The following is a 7374-nucleotide window of genomic DNA, read 5'->3' as shown; positions in this document are numbered from 1 at the left end:
CTCAGAAAGTGCTCCCTCAGTACCTCAGAAATTGCTCACTCAATACCTCGGTTAGTTCCTCCTCAGTACCTCAGAAAGTGATCCCTTAATACCTCAGAAAGTGCTCCCTCAGTACCTCAGAAAGTGCTACCTCAGTACCTCAGAATGTGATCCCTCAATACCTCAGACAGTACTCCCTCAGTACATCAGAAAGTGCTCCCTCAGTTTCTCAGAAATTGCTCGCTCAATACCTCGGTTAGTTCTCCCTCAGTACCTCAGAAAGTGCTCCGTTAATACCTCATAAAGTGCTCCCTTTGTACCTCAGAAACTGCTCTCTTAGTACCTCAGAAAGTGTTCCCTCAATACCTCAGAAAGTGATCCCTCAGGACCACAGAAAGTGCTCCCTCAATACCTCAGAAAATGTTCCCTCAAGACCTCAGAAAGTGTTCCCTCTATACTTCAGATAGTACTCCCTCTGTACCTCAGATAGTTCTCGATCAATCCCTCATTAAGTGCTCCCTCAGTACATCAGACAGTGCTCCCTCAATACCTCAGATAGTGCTCCCTAAGTACCTCAGATAGTCTCCCCAGTACCTCAGATAGTGCTCCCTCAATATCTCAGAAAGTGCTCCCTCAATATTTCTGATAGTTCACCCTCAATACCTCAGATAGTGCTCCCTCAATATCTCAGAAAGTGCTCCCTCATTACCTCAGAAAATGCTCTCTCAGAAGCTAAGAAAGTGCTCCCTAAGTACCTCAGAAAGTGCTCCCTCAATACCTCAAAACGTGCTCCCTCAATATCTTAGATAGTTCTCCCTCAATACTTCAGAAAGTGCTCCCACAATATTTCAGATAGGTCTCCCACCGTACTTCAGAAAGTACTCCCTCAATACCTCAGAAAGTGCTCCCTCAATACGTCAGAAAGTGCTCTCTCAGTACCTCAGAAAGTGCTCCCTCAGAACCTCAGACAGTGCTCCCTCAATACCTCAGAAAGTGCTCTCTCAGTACCTCAGAAAGTGCTCCCTCAATATCTAAGATAGTTCTCCCTCAATATCTGAGAAAGTGCTCCCACAATATTTCAGATAGGTCTCCCACCGTACTTCAGAAAGTACTCCCTCAATACCTCAGAAAGTGCTCCCTCAATACTTCAGAAAGTGCTCCCTCAGTACCTCAGAAAGTGCTCCCTCACTGTCTCAGAAAGTGCTCCCTAAATACATCAGACAGCTCTCCCTCAGCACCTCAGAAAGAGCCCCTCTCAATACCTCAGGAAGTGCTCCCTCAGTACCTCAGGAAGTGCTCCCTCAGTACCTCAGAAAGTGCTCCTTCAATACCTGAGACAGTTCTCACTCAGTACCTCAGATAGTGCTCCCTCAATATCTCAGAATGTGCTCCCACAATATTTCAGATAGTTCTCCCTCAATACCTCAGATAATGCTCCCTCAATTCCTCAGAGAGCACTCCCTCAGTACCTCAGAAAGTGCTCGCCAGAACCTCAGACAGTGCTCCCCCGATACCTCAGAAAGTGCTCCCTCAGTACCTCAGAAATTGCTCCCTCAATGTCTCAGAAAGGTCTCCGTGAATACCTAAGATAGTTCTATCGCAGTTCCTCAGAAGGTGCCCCCTCACTACCTCGGAAAGTGCTCCCTCAGGACCTCAGACAGTGCTCCCCCAATACCTCAGAAAGTGCTCCCTCAATGTCTCAGAAAGTGCTCTCTCAATACTTCAGATAGTTCCCCCTTAGCACCTCAGAATGTGGCACCTCAATACCTCAGAAAATGCTTCCTCAATACCTCAGAATTTGCTCCCTCAATACCTCAGCAAGTCCTCCCTCAATACTTCAGATAGTGCTCTCTCAGTACCTCAGATCGTTCTCCCTCAGTACATCAGATACTGCTCCCTACATACCTCTGAAAGTGCCCCCTCAATACCTCAGAAAGTGCTCCCTCAGTATCTCAGAAAGTGCTCCCTCAATACATCAGACAGTGCTCCCTCAATACATCAGACAGTGCTCCCTCAGTACCTTAGATAGTTCTCCCTCAGTACCTCAGATAGTGCTCCCTCAATATCTTAGAAAGTGCTCCCTCAATATTTCAGATATTTCACCCTCAATACCTCAGATAATGCACCCTCAATACCTCTGAAAGTGCTCCCTCAATACCTCCCTCAATACATCAGATAGTTCTCCCTGAATAACTCAGATAGTTCTCCGTCATTCCCTCAGATAGTTCTCCCTTAGTACCTCAGAAGGTACCCCCTCAATACATCAGAAAGTGCTCCCTCAGTACCACAGAAATTGTTCCCTCAATGTCTCAGAAAGGTCTCCATGAATACCTCAGATAGTTCTACCGCAGTTCCTCAGAAGGTGCCCCCTCACTACCTCAGAAAGTGCTCCCTCAGGACCTCAGACAGTGCTCCCCCAATACCTCAGAAAGTGCTCCCTCAATGTCACAGAAAGATCTCCATCAATACCTCAGATAGTCCTCCTGCAGGAGTTCATAAAGTGTCCCCTCAATAACGCAGAAAGTGCTCCCTCAGTACCTCAGAAAGTGCTCCCTCAACCTCAGATAGTACTCCCTCAATACCTCAGAAAGTGTTCCCTCAATACCTCAGATAGTTCTCCGTCAGTACCTCAGCATGTGCCCCCTCAATACCACAGAATGTGCTCCCCCAGTACCTCAGAAAGTGCGAGCTCAGTACCTCAAATAGTGCTCCCTCAATACCTCAGATCGTGCTCCCTCAATACCTCAGATAGTTCTCCGTCAGTACCTCAGCATGTGCCCCCTCAATACCACAGAATGTGCTCCCTCAGTACCACAGAATGTGCTCCCTCAGTACCTCAAATAGTGCTCCCTCAATACCTCAGAATTTGCTCCCTCAATATCTCAGAAAGTGCTCCCTCAATACCTCAGCAAGTCCTCCCTCAATACTTCAGATAGTGCTCTCTCAGTACCTCAGATAGTTCTCACTCAGTATATCAGACAGTGCTCACTAAATACCTCTGAAAGTGCTTCCTCAGTACCTCAGAAAGTGCTCCCTCAATATCTCAGAAAGTGCTCCCTCAATACCTCAGAAAATGCTCTCTCATAGCTAAGAAAGTGCTCCCTCAGTACCTCATAAAGTGCTCCCTCAAGACCTCAGAAAGTGCTCCCTCAGTACCTCAGGAAGTGCTCCCTCAATGTCTCAGAAAGATCTCCATCAATACCTCAGATAGTCCTCCCGCAGGAGCTCATAAAGTGTCCCCTCAATAACGCAGAAAGTGCTCCCTCAGTACCTCAGAAATTGCTCCCTCAACCTCAGATAGTACTCCCTCAATACCTCAGATAGTGCTCCCTCAATACCTCAAAATGTGCTCCCTCAATACCTCAGAAAGTCATCCCTCAGTACTTCAGACAGTGCTCCATCAATACCTCAGGAAGTGCACCTTCAGTACCTCAGAAAGTGCTCCATCAATACCTCAGACAGTGCTCGCTCAATACCTCAGAAAGTACAACCTCAGTACCTCAGAAATTGCTCCCTCAATACCTCGGTTAGTTCTCCCTCAGTACCTCAGAAAGTGCTCCCTTAATACCTCAGAAAGTGCTCCCTCAGTACCTCAGAAAGTGCTACCACAATACCTCAGAAAGTGCAACCTCAATACCTCAGATAGATCTCCCTCAGTACCTCAGATAATGGTCCCCAATAACTCAGAAAGTGCTCACTTAGTACCTCAGAAGGTGTTCCCTCAATACCTCAGAAAGTGCTACCTCAGTACCTCAGAAAGTGCTCCCTCAGTACCTCAGAAATTGCTCCCTCAATACCTTGGTTAGTTGTCCCTCAGTACCTCAGAAAGTGCTCCCTTAATACCTCAGAATGTGCTCCCTCAGTACCTCAGAAACTGCTCCCTCAATACCTCAGAAAGTGCTCCCTCAGTACCTCAGAAACTGCTCCCTCAATACCTAAGAAAGTGTTACCTCAATACCTCAGATAGTTCTCCCTCAGTACCTCAGAAAGTGATCCCAAAGGACCACAGACAGTACTCCCTCAGTACCTCAGAAAGTGCTCCCTCAATACCTCAGAAAATGTTCCCTCAAGACCTCAGAAAGTGTTCCCTCAATACTTCAAATACTACTCCCTCTGTACCTCAGATAGTTCTCGATCAATACCTCATTAAGTGCTCCCTCAATGCATCAGACAGTGCTCTCTCAATACTTCAGATAGTCCCCCCCAGATAATGTTCACTCAATTACTCAGTTAGTGCTCTCTCAGTACCTCAGAAAGTGCTCCCTCAGTACCTCAGAAATTGCTCCCTCAATGTCTCAGAAAGGTCTCCATGAATACCTCAGATATTTCAACCGCAGTTCCTCAGAAGGTGCCCCCTCACTACCTCAGAAAGTGCTCCCTCAGGACCTCAGACAGTGCTCCCCCAATACCTCAGAAAGTGCTCCCTCAATGTCTCAGAAAGTGCTCTCTCAATACCTCAGAATTTGCTCCCTCAATACCCCAGCAAGTCCTCCCTCAATACTTCAGATAGTGTTCTCTCAGTACCTCAGATAGTTCTCCCTCAGTATCTCAGAAAGTGCTCCCTCAATACATCAGACAGTGCTCCCTCAATTCTTCAAATAGTACTCCCTCAGTACTTCAGATAGTTCTCCCTCAGTACCTCAGATAGTGCTCCCTCAATATCTTAGAAAGTGCTCCCTCAATATTTCAGATAGTTCACCCTCAATACCTCAGATAGTGCACCCTCAATACCTCTGAAAGTGCTCCCTCAATACATCAGATAGTTCTCCCTGAATAACTCAGATTGTTCTCCGTCATTCCCTCAGATAGTTCTCCCTTAGTACCGCAGAAAGTACCCCCTCAATACTTCAGATAGTGCTCTCTCAGTACCTCAGACAGTTCTCACTCAGTATATCAGACAGTGCTCCCTAAATACCTCTGAAGGTGCTTGCTCAGTACCTCAGAAAGTGCTCCCTCAATGTCTCAGAAAGTGCTCCCTCAATACATCAGAAAATGCTCTCTCAGCAGCTAAGAAAGTGCTCCCTCAATATTTCTGATAGTTCACCCTCAATGCCTCAGATAGTGCTCCCTCAATATCTCAGAAAGTGCTCCCTCAATACATCACATAGTGCTGCCTCAATACCTCAGATAGTTCTCCCTCAGTACCTCAGATAATGCGCCCTCAATACCTCAGAAAGTGCTCCCCCAGTACCTCAGAAAGTGCTCCCTCAATACCTCAGACAGTGCTCCCTCAATACTTCAGAAAATGCTCTCTCAGCAGCTAAGTGCTCCCTAAGTACCTCAGAAAGTGCTCCCTCAAGACCTCAGAAAGTGATCCCTCAGTACCTCAGAAAGTGCTCCCTCAACCTCAGATAGTAATCCCTCAATATCTCAGAAAGTGCTCCCACAATATTTCCGATAGTTCTCCCTCAATACCTCAGATAGTGCTCCCTCAATACGTCAAAACGTGCTCCCTCAATATCTTAGATAGTTCTCCCTCAGTACCCCAGATAATGTTCACTCAATTACTCAGTTAGTGCTCCCTCAGTGCCTCAGAAATTGCTCCCTCAGTACCTCAGAAAATGCTCCCTCAATATCTACGATAGTTCTCCCACAATATCTCAGAAAGAGCTCCCACAATATTTCAGACAGGTCTCCCACCGTACTTCAGAAAGTACTCCCTCAATACCTCAGAAAGTGCTCCCTCAATACTTCAGATAGTACTCCCTCAGTACCTTAGATAGTTCTCCCTCAGTACCTCAGATAGTGCTCCCTCAATATTTCAGATAATTCACCCTCAATACCTCAGATAATGCACCCTCAATACCTCTGAAAGTGCTCCCTCAATACCTCCCTCAATACATCAGATAGTTCTCCCTGAATAACTCAGATAGTTCTCCGTCATTCCCTCAGATAGTTCTCCCTTAGTACCTCAGAAAGTACCCCCTCAATACATCAGAAAGTGCTCCCTCAGTACCTCAGAAATTGTTCCCTCAATGTCTCAGAAAGGTCTCCATGAATACCTCAGATAGTTCTACCGCAGTTCCTCAGAAGGTGCCCCCTCACTACCTCAGAAAGTGCTCCCTCAATACATCACATAGTGCTGCCTCAATAGCTCAGATAGTTCTCCCTCAGTACCTCAGATAATGCGCCCTCAATACCTCAGAAAGCGCTCCCCCAGTACCTCAGAAAGTGTTCCCTCAATACCTCAGACAGTGCTCCCTCAATACCTCAGAAAATGCTCTCTCAGCAGCTAAGAAAGTGCTCCCTAAGTACCTCAGAAAGTGATCCCTCAAGACCTCAGAATGTGATCCCTCAGTACCTCAGAAAGTGCTCCCTCAACCTCAGATAGTACTCCCTCAATATCTCAGAAAGTGCTCCCACAATATTTCCGATAGTTCTCCCTCAATACCTCAGATAGTGCTCCTTCAATACCTCAAAACGTGCTCCCTCAATATCTTAGATAGTTCTCCCTCAGTACCCCAGATAATGTTCACTCAATTACTCAGTTAGTGCTCACTCAGTACCTCAAAAAGTGCTCCCTCAGAACCTCAGACAGTGCTCCCTCAGTGCCTCAGAAATTGCTCCCTCAGTACCTCAGAAAGTGCTCCCTCAGTACATCAGATACTGCTCACTACATATCTCTGAAAGTGCCCCCTCAATACCTCAGAAAGTGCTCCCTCAGTATCTCAGAAAGTGCTCCCTCAATACATCAGACAGTGCTCCCTCAATACTTCAGATAGTACTCCCTCAGTACCTTAGATAGTTCTCCCTCAGTACCTCAGATAGTGCTCCCTCAATATCTTAGAATGTGATCCCTCAATATTTCAGATAGTTCACCCTCAATACCTCAGATAATGCACCCTCAACACCTCTGAAAGTGCTCCCTCAATACCTCCCTCAATACATCAGATAGTTCTCCCTGAATAACTCAGATAGTTCTCCGTCATTCCCTCAGATAGTTCTCCCTTAGTACCTCAGAAAGTACCCCCTCAATACATCAGAAAGTGCTCCCTCAGTACCTCAGAATGTGCAACCTCAGTACCTCAGAAATTGCTCCCTCAATACCTCGGTTAGTTCTCCCTCAGAAAGGTCTCCATGAATACCTCAGATAGTTCTACCGCAGTTCCTCAGAAGGTGCCCCCTCAATAACGCAGAAAGTGCTCCATCAGTACCTCAGAAAGTGCTCCCTCAACCTCAGATAGTACTCCCTCAATACCTCAGATAGTGCTCCCTCAATACCTCAGAAAGTCATCCCTCAGTACTTCAGACAGTGCTCCCTCAATACCTCAGGAAGTGCTCCTTCAGTACCTCAGAAAGTGCTCCATCAATACCTCAGATAGTGCTCCCTCAATACCTCAGAATGTGCAACCTCAGTATCTCAGAAATTGCTCCCTCAATACCTCGGTTAGTTCT

Source organism: Chiloscyllium punctatum, unplaced genomic scaffold, assembly GCF_047496795.1.
Source record: "Chiloscyllium punctatum isolate Juve2018m unplaced genomic scaffold, sChiPun1.3 scaffold_351, whole genome shotgun sequence".
Lineage (NCBI taxonomy): Eukaryota > Metazoa > Chordata > Chondrichthyes > Orectolobiformes > Hemiscylliidae > Chiloscyllium > Chiloscyllium punctatum.
This window is presented reverse-complemented; position numbering follows the sequence as displayed.